The sequence below is a fragment of the Haliotis rufescens genome, unplaced genomic scaffold, assembly GCF_023055435.1.
Source record: "Haliotis rufescens isolate VD_foot unplaced genomic scaffold, xgHalRufe1.0.p SCAF_2, whole genome shotgun sequence".
NCBI lineage: Eukaryota > Metazoa > Mollusca > Gastropoda > Lepetellida > Haliotidae > Haliotis > Haliotis rufescens.
This window is the reverse complement of record NW_025963890.1, coordinates 76965384-76982750: the sequence shown is the minus strand read 5'-3', so window position 1 is coordinate 76982750 and position 17367 is coordinate 76965384. Positions and strand designations below refer to the sequence as shown.

At 37.8% G+C, this 17367-nt stretch overlaps 1 protein-coding gene and 1 long non-coding RNA gene across 2 annotated transcripts in view; one reads left to right on the top strand and one right to left on the bottom strand.

Annotated features, from left to right (window-relative positions):
* Positions 1-17367, top strand: part of LOC124125410 (multiple epidermal growth factor-like domains protein 10) — a 344612-nt gene that overhangs the window by 65262 nt on the left and 261983 nt on the right. The window lies entirely within an intron of this gene.
* Positions 9714-16191, bottom strand: LOC125382148. The gene is made up of 3 exons (XR_007222370.1): positions 15964-16191; positions 15628-15709; positions 9714-10185 (listed from the first exon to the last, which is right to left on the bottom strand). It is a non-coding gene; the product is annotated as an uncharacterized LOC125382148 (long non-coding RNA).

Genomic DNA, 17367 nt, shown 5'->3' with positions numbered 1-17367 from the left:
CTGTTGGATGCTACATAAAACATTCATCTTGAGCGGGATCGTAGTTCGAGTTGGATTAGCATGTTAACTATATGATCTTCTTTAGGCAGAGAATGCCGCGCATGAATGTATTGATGAAATTCCTAGATACATGGGGCCTTTTCGTCCCAAGGAATACCCACAGTGGAGACTTCAATGGGGATAGGGTGTACACAATGTGCTACCTGGTAGATTGTGTGTCATCAGACCGGACAACGTTGGTTTTTGACTGATTGTGGCGTAAAGCACACTTATTCATTTACTTATATCGGAAATTGAATGTTCATCTTAATTGTTATTGTTGAACATGTAATATATTTTTAAAGAAATAAAACAGTGACATAATAACTACAACTTTATGTGAGCGCGAGTAGCTTTTTTGGAATGAGATGAATAAGTCTTATACAGTTGTAACCTTCTTCACAACCGTGTAACTATGAATTGACTTTATTGGGTAATCAAAAAAGAGATAGGACCTAAAATTGCCAAATTTGATACGATTTCACTTGTCCACCATCTTGGATGCAATGCGAAAACATTTCAGTGCGGTTGAAGCCACTGAGAATGCCCCCTGCAGAGTTGGACGAACATACTGCGGTGGCGCGGCTGAGTTGACCAGAGGCTATCAGCAGTATTTCCTGTCCAGGTTATTTAGGTCAGTTGTTTGTGTGTGTGTGTGTGTGTGTGTGTGTGTGTGTGTGTGTGTGTGTGTGTGTGTGTGTGTGTGTGTGTGTGTGCGTGTGTGCGTGTTTGCGTGCGTGCGTGCGTGTGGGGGGTGGGGGCGGGTGAGATTAGGGGGATAGATGATAGATTTAGCAACAAGTAAGGTCATCTTGAGTGGGAGGGTATTCGCAGATGGATTAGCTTATGAACTATGATTCTCTTTAGGCAGAAAATGAGGATCCACGATGTTCGACCTGGTAGAAGTGTGTTATCAAACCTCACAGCATTGGTTTTTTGACTGACTGTAGCGTCAAAACAAACTCATTCATTTACTTGAACTGAATGTTCATCTTAATTGTTATGGATAGTCACGGAGCCATGATCCAGAGAACAGAGTGTCATTAGATAGAATTAAACTAAGTAATAATAGGATTACAAGAAAAACGGGGTTTTACAAACAAGCCAATAAACTTCGCTCATTAACACCAGAGTAAGTCAGTACAAGATTGAAAACATACATAATTATGTATGACTTGCTTGTCGGGTATTGCTACATATATATGTGAAAACAAAGTTATTAAAATGAAGAGCGAAACTGATGAAAGTTAACAATAAACGTGTATACGTGTTATATCGGCACTGCAAAATTAACGATTGTTTGTCTTTAGTATTAACATTCAAATACGTTATATCTGTATCAGCGATATTGTCTTTGTTCCACCGGTGAGTTAGCGTTAGCCGTACTATCTCGTAGTATAATTGAATTTCTGAAGACATCACGATACAGTTTTTACGATGCATCACGTCTGCACTAGCGCTTGATAACAGCCTTGTGTTTGGGTGTTTCAGTGGTTTAAATCGCTGCTCTTGATATTGTTGATTAAACTTGATACTATGAACAATATAATGTTATGTGAGAGGTTGACTTTAGAACGGTAACATACTAATAGTATATAGGATGACATAAACATAACAATGAGAAGTTCGTCCAGATTAGTGTATAGGCAACATTTAATAATTAAAATAATTACATTAAACAACTCCCCTTTTAAGTCCATTTTCCTGACTTATAAGTAAATGCAAGAACAATCGGCCGGAATACAATGTATAGTTCTTGTCCACTTCCATATAACTATATAGCATACAATAAGCTATCGGGTCCCGTTTAGATCGGTTTGGGTGGCAGCCTAAATGGCCATAGAATAGTTTCATCTTGGAATCTCCCATATCACTTGGAATCCTCTTCAATTTAAATGGAGTTACTCGTTACGATTCCGAACCTTCACGTGACTGTGTTTATGAACCATTGTCAAATAGTGGTGACATTAAATCTAGGAAACAATACGCGAAATCGCGCATGCACAGAACGGAAATTTGGTCAAGGCATTAAGAAATCCGCATGCGCAGAACGATTGATTTAAGTACTTCCGCTAAGCGCTTCGAGTGCAGCGTCAAACGCGGGCCTGTAATCTAACACGCGGGGACTGACCAAATGAAATCTGAGAAGTAGAAATACCGGTAGACGCTGTTGCTTGATTGACAATGTCAATCAAGAAAGGGAGGAGCTTAACGCTATCGTTCTCTCCCAGTAAATTCCGATGTCAAATAACGACGTTATTTGGACGGAAAAACGATGGTTTGAAAACGTCCAAATAACGTCGTTTTTCCGTCGAATGACCATTTACGGAAAAAACGACGTTTTCGTGTTTGCAGTGTCAACAGTTTAAGTCTCAAGCACGAGAATCTGATGGCACACAAGTTCAGTAGCGTGTATGGCCACCATGTGCGTTGACAACTGCCACATAACGCCTCGGCATGGACCTTGTGATGCTTGTGATGATTGGGAAGACGACGCCATTGTTGCTGCAAAATGGTGCCAAGATCTTGCAAATTCTGTGGTTGGTTCTGGAGAGTGCGCCGACTTCTGCTAAGAGCATCCCAGTCGTGTTCGATGGGATTGAGGTCGGGAGACCTTGACGGCCAGTCCATGACGTTGACTCCCGCATTCTGAAGGAAATTCCTTGTCAAAATTGCTGTGTGGGGTCTGGCATTGTCGTGATGGAAGATCAAACCGGGTCCATGTGCTGCCATAAAAGGCAGAAGTTCTGGTGCCAGTACATGGTCGCGGTAAGCAGCAGCGTTGAGGCTGCCATGGATGACAAGAAACCTGGAACGTGCATTGCCACAGAGGACACCCCACACCATGACATTTAAGCCTCGAAATCTGTCAACTTCCTGTACACAACACTGGTTCATGACGGCGCCTCCACACCCGCGCCCTAACATCAGAAAATCGAAGATTAAATTGGTATTAATCACTGAAGACGACTTGATTCCAATTCAGTCTACCCCTAAACAGTTCATTTCTGGTTGAAGTAGCCGTCAAAAATCGGTTACGGAGGTGTCGTCAGACAATCTGGCGATCCTCTGCATGTGACGTCACACGTGGTCGACCAGGCCGAGGGCGATCAGCGGTGGTACCCGTTTGCTGTAGACGCGTCTGTAAATCATAAGCAGTCCGTCGACTACAACTCATCGTCCTTGCGACTTCACCTACCACTGTCGTGATGTCAACCTCACTCTGTGAGTGATATGCATTCCTTACCCAACTGTCTTACATTGTATCCTTAGATACGATCCGAAGCTTTGTGGCTCTAGGAGTTACATTTCAAAAGTATAAACAAGCTCAATAGATGTGCAGTGAGCGTAACGTTTAACACAGTTCGTCGGATTGACTTGTCATTGCATTAATATTTGATATGCAAATAAATCAGGCGGCTTATGTCACTCGACGACACACAAAAGGGAGAACGCCACAACAAGTCATTCTCTACGGTGAACCGCTTGTGACCTCCTGACAGATAAATATATTTATCATATAATGGAGGATATTTACCATGCCCAAACACACTCCCGTGATAACGTCTATATATATATACATTACCGTACATCAGTCAATGCCATGAACAGAGTACTAGTGTTCCTGGTGTATGGTATCAGGGTGGTGAGGTTTCATGGTTGGGAAGAGCGTTGCCCTATTCAAAATGCTTGCGTCAGGCAATTCGGTGAGTTTCTCATAACTCCTTGTCGACCTCATTGCAAAGAAAGTTAAGTAAACATTTCATAATCAGTCTCTTTAGATTCAACATAAACGCATGCTACAATTGATAATGAGGCTTTATTTGACTGATAGTGTGGTGGAACCCTTTCCTTATTATTGGTGATGGATGGTTTGCCCAATCACCTGCTGATAACACAGTGTTCTCGTTTTGACAACACAATGTTTAAAACAAAACATTCGGCAAATCTGGTATGGTGATTTATCCCAAAGTTAAAAAATATGTCATTCAACGTAACGTTCAAGCTTACGTTTAATTTCTGAAGAATATTTAATATGTATTTCAGTTACTAATTCCAAGATTGCATGCCCAGGTTGTTTTTAAAAAAATTGAAATGTGAATAAGATTTTAAGTTAAGTAAGATTTTAATCTGCATATCCTCAATTGCTAACAAGTATTTACAAAATTCGGAAATTCGGAACATTTACAAATTAACTAACACTTACTAACGATGCTTCGTTAAGTGGCATACGAGGGGCGTTCAATAAGTGTTGCAACTTCAATATAAGACCAAGTCGCAGAATATCTTTTGCACTTTTATTTTTTCAATATAATCTTCATTCACCTCAATACACTTATTCCATTTGTCCTTCAGGCTTTTAATACCACTTTCATAGAAATCCGCAGATTGGCCCTTTAACACGCCTCTGTGGCATTCAGACTGATGGTTAAAAAGCCTTGTATAAGCTGCAGAGAGACGAACAAGATCAGCCATGTGCACAGATTGTTGTCAAAGCAGACAATGTTAACCACAACGTCAATATATTGCCTCCAATGTTCCACAGCAGGCATCAGTGCACACGTTCGGTGCTTCCGAGGCGAGAGGTAGCCTAATATTAGGAGCAATTGGCCTAAGGCAGTTGGTCCGAGAAACCACGTTGTGTTTTTGCGCCCATACTTCATTCAGCAAGGTAGCGCCCTTCCCCTCACTGCCAGAATCAAACAGGGCTTCCCGTGGAGTATCGAGAACACTCACATACCTTCGGGCCACCAAGCTACGCACCGTATTCCTATGGCCCGAACCTAGATCTTGGTTTACACCGTATATAGTATTTATTGATGCCATTAGTTGCCACGCGAAAAACAGTGTTTGCAATTGCTTTGAAAATTCTGAACATTGAACAACTAAATGCATTGTATGATTTCAATATCAGAAACTGTATATGTTTAAAACATTCGGCTTGTCTGTATAACGTCATTCAAGTACACTGAACATTTACTTGAAGTACAGTTCATTGAATGGAACTACCTTTGCAACACTTTTGTGAATCATTATATGTACGCCAATGAAAGGCAAAACAGCTATGAACATAATCTGAATGGACCACTGAGTGAGTGAGCGAATATGGTTTCACGCCGCTTTTAGCAATATTCCAACAATATCATGGCAGGGGGACACCAAAACAGTATCAATGTCGGGAATCGAACCCGAGTCTTCGTCATGACGAACGAACGCATTTTACCACTGGGCTACCCGACTGCCCCGGACCAGTAATGACACCAGGTGTTGGCAAAAAGGGTAATTGATGTCCAACGTGGGAATGAGTTTTAGTTCTCTCAGTACCATTCGTTTATATGGATTGCATATCATCAGTGTTTAATAAATCAAACTTATTCAGACAAAATGAATAAATGTTGAATTGCGTTGAGAAAGGATGTTTATGATCATATAATAACAGTATACTGTAGATATTTACTAAATGCCATTGGGTTTAATCTGTCCTTGAATCAAGATACATTACATGACATAATAAATGAATGTCAGGCAGATTTTCGAAAATGAAGGTTTAACAGATGGAAATATGTTTGTCCTCCGCTCGTTATCATAAGAATAACCAAGAAAAACACACCTGGAACATTGGTTTTTATAGATTTTAGTTAAGGTAGAATTAAGCTTAGCTACATAATGTATGTATTACTAACAAATACTGCACGTGTTAAACTGTTCCTATATTCTTTAGGTAAAACAATTTTGGAAATATATAACGTCAACAACAGAGAATTATAATAGTGTCCATTATCCCCTGAAACAGATTCCATTGGGCGTATAAGGCAAACTTAGGAGTAAATAAACAATAGCAGATTGAGTAATGGTATTTGTTGAGGCTTTTTTATTGTTCATAATGTTTTCTCTGTTTTTGTTAACACTGCAACATTCCAGCTTTATGGCGACGGCCTGTAAATAATCGAGCCAGGACCACAAACCTGTTATCGATATTGTGAACAACCGTATGATTAAACGTAAATAACCATATCACCGAATCTGACCTCTCAATCCATTCAGTCTCCTCTTACGACCAGCATGGATTTATGGGCACTTTTTTAAACCCGGTGTCCCCACGGAGGTGTATATTAATTAGATAGTTCAAGAAACTATTAATTGTGGACTGAGAAAAGTTTTGTTACAGATGGAATAGAAGAAGAAGAAGAAGAAGAAGAAGAAGAAGAAGTCTTTATTTGTACCAAGGCCACTGGCCCATATACAATACATACATTTGAAATAGTGTGGTACATGAAAAAAGGTAATGTCAGGTACAAATTTACAGGTTTACAGGCTTTTCATAATTACGTCTTCTTTCATAGCTGTAATACAGGTATTTACATAGTTTTCCAAGTAATTGTTTACATGAAGATGACAAAATGTTGTTGGTAAATACAGATGTCTAATATCGTTGTAATATCCACATTCTAAAGTAAAATGATATTCATTCTCCATACTTGTTTCACATATGGGGCAGAGTCGTAAACGTAAGTCAATATCAGCCCATCTACCTTCGTTTACCTTAAGTCTTAGTAGCCCGGCTCTAAGCCTTATCAAAACATTTTGATATTTTATTTCAGTAATAATGGAAAGATATTTTTCTGGTTCCAGGAGACTTTTAAATTCTTTATACAGAATGTACCTAGAACTAGCCTTGATAGTACTATTCCATGATTGTAGAACATATTTATCAAAACGTTTTTAAAACTATTCATGAATGATGGTTTGTCGCCAACAGCTTGACTGAGCCAAACTACTCCAAATCCGTGGGAAAATAATATGGAAAGAATAGAAGAAGCATAGTTTTGACGACCACACTTGTCGTTATATACAAGCATATTATAAGATTTTCTTGGTATCCTATCTTCGTCCATTTCAATCACTTTTAGCCAATACTTTACAGAACGACACATAGCATTTACATGTAGTGGGTACCGACCGCATTCCCCATACACAATAGCATTTGGGGTTTGCAAACCAACGTTAAGAAACTTCTTACAAGCCATTATATGCACTTATTCTATTTTTTCAAATCTGTCTACGCCCCATATTTCCGCACCATATAAAAGAATAGGTTGAGTCTGAGTACCAAATATTTTAAAGAAAACTGAAGTGTCAACAAAACCAATCTTCCGTAGATTGCGAAATATTTCCATTAAAGCTCGTTTACCCCTTGATGCTAGATCTGAAACACATTGGTTCATCTTTGATGTATATGAGAATACAAACCCAAGATATCTATAGGAGTTGGCGGTTGAAATACGTTTGCCTTCATAGAACCATTTCTCATGAACAGATAACCGCCCTCCTCGTCTAAATACAACAACACTTGTTTTATCTAAATTAACCGTTAATCCATGTGAATCTGCAAAGTTATCAAGAATATTAAGTTGGTTCTGTAAACCAGTTACTGTGTCAGAGACAAGAATAACATCATCGGCAAACAATAATAATAATATTTCAAACAAGTCAGGAAATACTTGTACGCCGTGTTTCCCATGTGATGAAACTTTATTTGACAGTTCATTGATGAAAAAGGAAAATAATAGAGGGCTTAATATACAGCCTTGTTTAACTCCGTTAGGACAATCAAAATATTCTGTATAAATGTTATCATTACATCTCACACACGCTTTCACGGAGGCATAGATTCCCTTAAGTGCTCTCATCATCTTTCCACCCAAGCCTACATCGTGCAGACACTCCCATAGTTTAAGATGATTTACTGAATCAAACGCTTTTTTTTAAATCCAAGCAACATATAATTTCCCTTTTCTTTTCGATAAACATTTGTTAACAATTGCATTCAACGTGAATATGTGGTCAGCAGGAGAATATCCCTGTCTAAAGCCTGCTTGTGTCTCGGGTAATTTACTTCTTATATTAGCCCAGTTTGTAGGTCTAGAGTTTAAGACACTTGTGTAAACCTTACTAATTGTACACAATAGAGATATCCCTCTAAAGTTATCTGGATTATTTTTGTTACCTTTCTTATGTAGTGGAAGGATAATAGCTTTCGTCCAGTTCTGAGGGAATAATCCAGAATCAAATAACTTATTGAACAAATTTCGTAGGAAAGGAGAATATATATCATCCTGCTCTGGCTTGCATACTACCGTAAACTACGTATAGAACGAACACGCCTAAAAAGAACTGACCGATATAACGAACTTATTTTTTAGTCCCGGCCATTTGTTGTATATACGCTGTATATATGCTTACAACTAACTTGGGTATTAACGAACTAAAATTAGTGGAAGAGCGTTAGAGGGGCCTTCTCATGATAATTCCAGTCGAAATGTGACTCGCTCATGCCATAGATCTCGTCGTCGGAACCGCTCGTGCCTGAACCGACTGCCACTATTATAGGTTGGACTGTTGCTGGCCGTAGTCCATCTCGTGACCAATAACGTGGCTCTATCTTGTCAACGACTGTGGCCACACAACACCTCCATGTTTCTACTGTTACCCGACCAAGGGATTCCTTTACAAGTTGTTCAACGTCTCGTAATTTGAACGTTGTGTTCGATCGTCCAACGTCATCCCTTGACGATGCCCCGTACCAACTCGATTGTATTCTGGTCGCAGTGATTAGGTGGCAGTCGTAAGACAGCGTGACCCTGACCCTTGATGTAACTTTCAACTTTATACACGGGGTCAGGTTTCATAGTTTTGATGATTTCATAGAGCTGTGGGTTCGTCGCTCGAGAAGGAAAGGTAATGTTCCTCCGTTGCAGCCAAGTAACCATGTCTCCTTTACGGTCATTAGAGGTTGGCACAGCAAAAAAAGTGTAGGTTTCCGTCTTCCGGAAACCTTCCGGATACCTACCCATTTTGGATCCGGCCCGGATACCTTCCGGAAACCTTCCAACAACAAATTTGGGGGGTGCATTTTGTTCACTTAAGTGTGAAACACATAAAAAAATTAACTTGAAAATACCAAGCAATTTGAAGGTTGTTGAAAGCATCTGGAAGGTTTCCGGAAGGTTTCCGGAAGGTATCCGGATGCAAATTTTCTTCATGACTTGCTTCTGGTAAATAATGTTAGCCTGTGCATTACAGGTACCTGTTGTAATATTCTGTGTTATTTTAGTTGTAAATATCCTCCTCAAACTGAGATATGTGGGCATGCATTGTTCACAAGTTGTTTTGCGACATGGGTCCAATGTGTGAAGCTTATTGCTGGTGTCTCCCACCATGATATTGTTGCAATATTGCTAAAAGTGGCAACACAGCATTCTCACTCAGAAAAAAATGGAAAGTCATTGGCTATGTGCTTTGCCATTTGGCCCTGGTGAGATAAACAGATTAGTTTGGAACGGTATCAGTACTTATATCGGGACAGTGTAGTTTCATGGGAATATAAAACAGAATACAATTGTCCCAAATTGGTGCATAAGACTAATGGCATCCATAGAAAACACCGAAATAAAGTACAGAAAAAATATCAATGTCATTTGTCTACTAAGGTGGAACTACAACTGTTGTTAAGTGAGCTGTATTTATAGTAGGAAAACATTCAGGGCATTAGTACATTTTATATTTGTTCAGCACCTATGTTATGGCTGATCAGTATTATAATTCTTCATGCTAATGAAGCAAAACAAATCATGTTTTTGGAAAAAAATCTTTTTCATTGATTACATGGCATTTCATTGGTACATATCACAAATTGAAATTTGATCAAGCAAGAAGAGGAACTAGCATAAAGTAACCAGTGGCGTTTGCAAGGCCTTACAGAACAGACGCTTCTATGCCATTTTCTAAATAAACAAATTAGTCAAATCTCAGAAGAATTTTATTGAAGAAGAATATCTAAAGTCAATTATGTTTCTGCAGTAAACCACAAAAGTCATTCAGATTTGTATAGTCAGCATCGGTGTACACAAACTGGACATAGTCACAGTGCTTTGGCATAAATTCATTCAGACTTCATTAGTGTCATAATAAAACCACCTACAGTAACACTGGTGTGGCATTATTCATTCAGAATCATCACTTTCTGAGGTGAATCTGTTGGTTGTTATCAGGAGTACTGTTCATCATCCGGCGAGTCCCTTGTCTGAATTGTGTGAGCAAGATCTTCTGAAATGTAGCTGGTGTCAGATTGTGAAATCCAGGTACCTGAAACATTTCATAACATCTTTAGAAACTTGTTAGTCAAAAGTTATGAAACACACACATATTTACAAATGTTTAAAGTTGTTTTCTCGAACAGTGAGGTATTGACAATTTATCTTGCAACTGATATTTAACCAATCTTTGAACATGTAAATAAGCCATTGCAAACAGAAAAACGTTCAGAAAATACAAAAATGTATCCGGTCTTCTAAAACAATACCACAAGGTTCACCTGAATTTTGCTTGAATGTTTGCATTACATCAAAATGTAAGGAAGGGTAAACAAGACTATGCAAAACTAAGTTACATAGGTTCTTATACATAAATACATAAATGCAACTATTCATAATTATCAAAACACATGTCATGTAAGTGATCTCAAAATACAACATAATGAGCGAGTGAGTTGGTATAGTTTCATGCAGCTTGTTAGCAATATTCCAGCTATGGGCTTCACACATTGTACCCATGTGGTGAATTGAACCCAGGTTTCAGAGACTGTTTCACCCACTAGGCTACCCTTGCACACCAAATACAAAAGAAAGTATATTAGGAATTCAGACAATAGATATTCTCACCAAATTCATTAATTCATTAATGGAAGCTATGTTGAAATTCAAATTTTGACAAATTAGGATGAGACTGTAGAAGCATTTATCTAAGTTATTATGGATATTTAATATCTACCGTTAATTGGTAGTCCATCATAGACAGTGATAAGAAATTCAACTGAAAAGTACAACCTGAACCATCAACTAAAAACTATGTATATTGCATTAAAGAGGCCGGTCATGTATTCATTTTTTGACAAAACCCTCCCTGAAAGAAAATGCAAAGCACTTTATATTTATTGTCCATTTTGTCAAAAGCCTCCCCTAGAGACTCTCACATTTTGGGGTGACCCTCCCTGTTTGTTCTGATCTGAATTCAAATATTCATGACTCATTATCATATTTTATAATTTATCCTATCTCTTTTGAAAATTAACTAAATGAAGATTAACAATAACATGCAAATCTGCCAAAATATTGGCCTGGCAAAGTTTAAATTAATCACAATTACTGTCATAAAGTTTTGGATCCATCATCTGTTTCTAAATACAGTGAAACCCAACTTTGACTTGTGTGGCATTGTTGTATCATCTACCCAATGTTCTTTATGCATTGATATGCATCTGCACAGAGTGGTCAAAGTCCTTGTCTGACACATAGTGTGCTACAAGGGAGACATCAGTTTGTGTCTAGCCAAACTGTCTGATAATCTCAAGGGCTGCCTTGGTAGCATCAAGGGATGTAGCTAATCCTAAATAAACTTAAAACAAGTGACATCATCTCTTCTACAGAACACATGATCAAAGCCTGCCCCACCTTTGATGTCTATTACCTTGCTACTCTAAAAACAGCTAATTAGCAAAATGAACTCAATGTCAACTCATTGTGGACTAGGGATTAACAGGGCAATTAGTGTCGGGTTGGTATTAGTACTTGCAATTGTCTGTTAATTACTTAATTGAGTGGTGACGGCTTAGTCAGTTGTGCCTTTACAACCACGCTGACTGCTATTCAACTTATCGAGTCAGTTTACTATGTAACATGCTTCTCGGGACCAAGGAAATGTATCTTGCTGGATAACAGTTTTTTCTAATTTATCAGAGATCAGAAATAATAATAATGACGTTTTTGATGTGCATTTCTTTGTTGTGTTTACTAGGATGATTAGTAGTGATGGTGTTTGAATTATTAGAAACTATTTATTCCAAAAGAGGAATAGGGTTGGTGAAGAGGCAAAGCTTATTTGAACAACATATACATTGAATAAACAGAAACTGTAAAAAAAACCAGATTAACTGTATCTACAGTTGAAACTATCATGATGCAAATTTTCACTGAATCAAAGTCATATCCTTTCAAGACTCAGATCAGGTTGTAGTGATTGAAGGTCACATAAAACTTGCTAATTTCAAATCACTCATCCCGCACTTATGATTTGGTTTGTTATTTTATGCCGCACTCAAGCAATATTCCGGCTATATGTAAATAATCGAGTCTGGACCAGACAGTCCAGTGATTGACATCATGAGCATCGACCCACACAATTGGGATCAATGACATGCATCAACCAAGTCACCGAGCCTGATCGCCACCTGATGGCGTTAGTCAACTCTTTAGACAAGCATTGTCGCCCGTTAAGGAAAGTATTGGGTTACTTTATATTTGTGTGTCCCAATTACGCCATTATTAGAAATAAAATGTATTATACACATGAATATGATATAAAAATGGCAAATATGGTTGACAATATGGGCATTGATCTAAGCATTTGGAGCAGAATTGTGAATATTCACCTAATGAAGGAGTAAGTACATACTCCGAAATGTTGTGATCATCATAATAAAGAAGTTGACATAAATACATCCTCCACCTTAGTCCTTATGTGTATAACTTGTAAATAACTTTCATAGACTTCAGGAGTTTATCTGTGATATATGTGTGCACTTAAATATATCACTGCATCCTTACCTGAGGCAGGAATAGATAATAGGCAGGAACAGAAAAAAAATAGTCAAAGTTATAGCCAAATACAGGTATTTGAAGATTTTCAGTTGTGGCGACACTTTCAGCAACTGCCCAGACATAAGGAGGAACAAGATGACATAGATATTAACCCATTTGTAAACTGTACAGCCTGAAGTATGTTTGTTGCCACATATCAATAAAATAGTTCCATATTGGCGGATTTATTTGTTGTAATGTAAGGGCAGAAATAGCATCAGTTATTACTGACAAATATCCCTTGTAAAACCTTTCAACATGTTCAAATGACACATCGAAAGGCCATTGTGAAAAATTGTAATCTGACAGCACCATGTTAGGATTCTTAAATACAGTTTCAGCTTGACATTGAGTACTTTAAACTTTAAAGTGAAAAATACATTCACAACAAGTGAGCTGTGTCTGCCAATCAGAGTCGGTGAGTAAATTGGAGTAGGGGACTAATTTCGAAAGGTAAACTTGTTTTAACGTTTAACAACTACATGTATTTGTGTTTGTATGAGACGATGTGTGTTTAATTCCATATATTTTACTTCAAAGCATGTTATCACAATAAATTGAGTCGGGTATAGGATAAGTTGGAGTAGAGGCTAATTTCTAATGTCTAAAACAAGTCTAATGTTTTAACATTTCACAATTATTGGTCTTTGCAAGTTATCAATCCAAGTTTAATTTCATTTATTTTACCATGGTAAAAAAAAATAAGGTATCATTTTCGTCAAGTAATAATCGCCGTTTTCGCTTTCGGCGAGTATTTTGCCAGTCAGTGCCGTTTTGCTAAGGTGTCGTTTCAGCTATAACCCGCTTATTGCACATTATAAGTTTCAATTTATATTTAAAATCATTTTAACCACTGTTATAAGTAAAAAATGAAATAAAAGCATATAGAAAGTAAACAAGCACGTGTTATAAAATGTGCATCCGCAGGCAATATTTATAAGATAATCCTGCATGTAGCTGTGGCCATCACACTGAAGATGCACTTCACTTCTTTCTCATATGCCCAAATTACAATGATTTAAGACAGAATATGTACTATTATGTTAAGGGATATGATCTAAATTCAATTCTATTCGGTAATCCTGAAAGGACGTCAAAAATAAACTTAGAAATTCTTAAATCAGTACAAGACTACATTGAGCTATCCAATAGGTTTTGTGATTTTACATAGCATCTTAAATTTATAATACTATTCCGTGCCGTATATTGCAGTACACTATTACTACTAAAAATGCGACCTGACAGCGCCGACAACGTAGTTTCTATAAGAACATGTATATAATTGTATTCCTTGACTGTACTTTTGTCATATCATATTGTATTCTAATTCTGGAGCGGTATTCAAATAAGTTTTTGCTTGTTTACCCATCCAGTTCACAAGTTGTGAAATAAATATGTTTAAAACAATATTTAGTAAACAAATAATTAAAACTTATGCAACAACATAGCGTGTGGAGACGATAGACCACTGAAAAGAGCATATGCACATCCAATGACCCCTGACATCACAAGGCATTGTTTTGCCAGTGTGTCAGGCAACAGAATACTACGAATTACACCACAGGGTACTGTGACCTGTTTGAAAAGTTAGGTATTGTATTCTAAAGGTAGGCCCAGAATTCTAGACAATCCAGTGATTGATATTGTGAACATCAATCCATACTGTTAGATGGTTACTGTCAGATGCCATGAACCAGGTCACCGAGCCTGATCACCTGATCTATTAGGTTATCTCTTATGGGTGAGGCTAAAACGGCACCTCGGCAAAATGTCACTGATTCCTCGGACGAAAACAGCACCTTGTTTTGGCAAAAAGGGCTACTAATTGTTGTCTGTTATCTGGAGAGACATGTTGATTCCTGGCCGAAAGATATATAAATGAAATTTCTATAAAATTACTATTTATTTCCTACTTACTAAAATAAATATGACATATATAGTATACCTGTTGTCCAGTTTCTTGATATTTCCGCCAGACTCAGTTTCAGATTGACATTGAGCTAATCTGAGTAAAGCTACTTAAGACTTCAAAGCATGTGATCTTTCAATGATAAGTTTAGTTGCACCTCCCAATCAGAATCATGAGTAAATTTGAGCAGAGGCTAATTTCTAATGTAAACTATTTTTAGGTGATTAACATCTAACAATTATTTGTGTTTTCAAGTTTAATTGCATTTATTTTACTTCAAAGAAATCAAAGCATATTATATTTTCACAATGACTTTAGTTGCATCTCCAAATCAGAGTCGGCGAGTAGATGCTAGTTTTTAATGTAAACCTTTTTGAACATTAGCAAGGATTAACATAAGTTAGGTAGATTGCTTATCCTACAAAAATTAAATCACACATTTACTAACATATATAAAACAGAATAAGTGGCTTACAGAAGATAAATAATACATGATCAATATTATTAACATATTCCTTACCTGAATCAGAGACCATATAACAGTCTATGTATTATGGTCTCTGTCTGAATTTCTCAGTTATTTGTGTTTACAAGTGACCATGCAAGTTTAATTTCATGTATTCGGGCATATTCAGACCCAAGGTAAAAAAAATAACAAGTTGCTGTTTTCACCAGGCAATAGTCATGATAGTAGGCAAGGTGCTATTTCCCTTTATAGTATAACCCTCTCTTACAACTAGCATAGGTTGATGGGGACCAATTCCAACCCGGAATCCCCACATGAGTGGGTATGGTTTTACGCTGTTTTTAGCAATACCACAGCAAGGGACACCTGACATAGACTTCACACATTATACACATGACAAGAATCGAACCTATGTCTTCAGCACTTCAACCACTAGGCTACCCCACCGCCAAAATTCCCAACATGATAAAGTTGTCATCACGGTATTCTTCAACAAGTTTAAGTGAAAATGTCCATACCTTTCAAATGTCTTATCTTCCACTTCACAATGTTCACTGTTGCAAAACTCCTGTCATTTAATTTGTTCTTGATTCTTCACACCTGTAAAAGTAAGTTTAGTCGGTACGGTATGAACTAAAAAAATGAGACACTTTAGAGTATCTAGATAAAGGAATATAAGTTAGCAAACATATTTCTACATCATATACATTAGCAAGGATTAACATAAGTTAGGTAGATTGCTTATCCTACAAAAATTAAATCACACATTAACTAACATATATAAAACAGAATAAGTGGCTTACAGAAGATAAATAACTTTAATACGTGATCAATATTATTAACATATTCCTTACCTGAATCGGAGACCATATAACAGTCTATGTATTATGGTCTCTGTCTGAATATGTCACGTCTTCAGCTCCCTGCAATCGAGGTTGTGAAACATTTCTGCTGTAGGAATATTACATCCGCTGGGATATCCCTTGTCACACTGCCTGGCATGGTAGGCAAACGCATATTCCATACACCACATAGATATACTTCCTAATACACACTGTCGAAATCCCCGCGGCTCCCAATATGGCCTGCATGAACGGTAATCGGCCAACCTCGTCTCTTTCCGTAACTGCTGCAGAAATGACCGCTCGTCATTCGTGACCAACTCGTGTTATTCCGGGACAAGCAAGTCTACCCATAATTCCCTGTATGACCGAGGGCGCCATTTTGGAACACAAATGTAAACAAACACTTAAAACCTCGTGTAATCGATGTACACCGTGATGCTTGATTGCGATATGCTTACCTCGTGTATCAATACATTGTTCTCAATCACCTCTAATGCGGAAATCCCGGTCGAAATCCACCTGAGCCATCCACAACGAGGACGTCAAATATTTCGAAAACTCGATTGGCAGCCGAAGGAAGGAAGAGCAGCTTGCAGATGTCAGGTACGTAGCAGGGCTTCGAGACATAATGTTCCATGATTTCTATACAGAGATCTTATGGAATGGATTGATTTAGATATTTTCCTGATCTCCATGTTACTACTGTAAACGTCAAGGGCCTTTTAGTTTTGTTGTTTTCGGAAACCCTTTGTTATTATCATGATCAAGTGTTTGTTGTGACATGGTATTTCTATTGGGGCTTGCATAAGAGCTACAGGTGCAGGACTTTTAAGGGTCGTGTCCTTATTCTCATAACGCTGGGATTTGATGATGAGGGTTAGTTACCAAGGGTATAAATCTGGCAAAGTGCATGTCAAACAAAATGTGGCATTCAATTCCAATCATGTGTTGCCACCTGAACCGCCTGAACCGCCTGAAAGTGAGATATGGATCACAATGAATAATGACAGCTTATCAATCTTTAACAAATTCACACTGAACATGCTGAAACATTGAAAGGATAAAGACAAGTTAGTTGTTTTCTGTTTCAGCATGTTCAAGGTTTTTGGGGAGGTTCACAGACATCCTCAGGGAGGATACCAAGTATTGAGTGAGTATTTTTGTTTGTGATAAATACAAACTACATGTATTCATCATGGTATATTTCAATGCAATGTGAAACATCACACTCACAATAGTCCAGCTCTGTGATGGCAGCCTGTAAATAATTGAACATGGACCAGGCAATCTAGTGATTGTTATTATGAGCAAAGATCCATGCCCTCAGAGTATGATGACAACCTAGCCTGACCACCCAATTCATTAGTTGATTAGTGTTTGCAGCGGTAGGAACTAACACTTTAAGTCCACTAG